Source organism: Humulus lupulus, chromosome 2 (assembly GCF_963169125.1).
Source record: "Humulus lupulus chromosome 2, drHumLupu1.1, whole genome shotgun sequence".
Lineage (NCBI taxonomy): Eukaryota > Viridiplantae > Streptophyta > Magnoliopsida > Rosales > Cannabaceae > Humulus > Humulus lupulus.
The window spans coordinates 250060958-250061570 of NC_084794.1; the positions used below are offsets into that span (position 1 = coordinate 250060958).

Sequence of the window (613 nt, forward strand, 5' to 3'; positions counted from 1 at the left end):
TCTTTGGTTGTAAGAGCCTCAACTTGTCTTGTTAGAGATTGAATTTGGGCTTTAAGGCTATCCTCCTCCCTTAGTTGGTAGACTCCGGCTTGTTGAGATCTACTTGTGCTTTCAGTAGCACTTGGTCCAGTCCATGTGTGTGGGCTTTATTAGCGATAGTGTTTAGATACTCGAAAGCTTCCTCGGGATCTTTTTGGAGGAACTCGCCATTGCACATCATCTTCACTAATTTGCGCTCTTGATGTGAGGCCTTCATAGAAGTAGCTGACCAGGTGCCAACTTTCATATCTGTGGTGGGGACATTGATTGAACAAATCTTTGAACATTTCCCATGATTGGTAAAGAGTTTCATGCTCTTTCTGAGTAAAGGTAGAGATTTTTATTTTAAGGTTGTTAGTCTTATGGTGTGGAAAGTATTTGGCAAAGAAAGCAGATGTCATTTTGTCCCAAGTTCCAATAGATCTAGGCCTTAAAGAATACAACCAACTTTTAGCTTTGTCATTGAGAGAGAAAGGAAAGAACTTCAATCTCACAATGTTTGTGACGTCAGCTCAGTTGTTGAATGTGGCCGCCACCTCTTCGAATCCCTGAATGTGCACATACAGACTCTCAT

The 613-nt window shown here is 41.4% G+C and overlaps 1 non-coding gene across 1 annotated transcript; it reads left to right on the forward strand.

The window, feature by feature from the left end:
• Window positions 1-285: 285 nt before the first annotated feature.
• On the forward strand, window positions 286-392 carry LOC133820559 (small nucleolar RNA R71). Its single transcript, XR_009886965.1, has one exon. It is a non-coding gene; the product is annotated as a small nucleolar RNA R71 (small nucleolar RNA).
• Window positions 393-613: the final 221 nt, after the last annotated feature.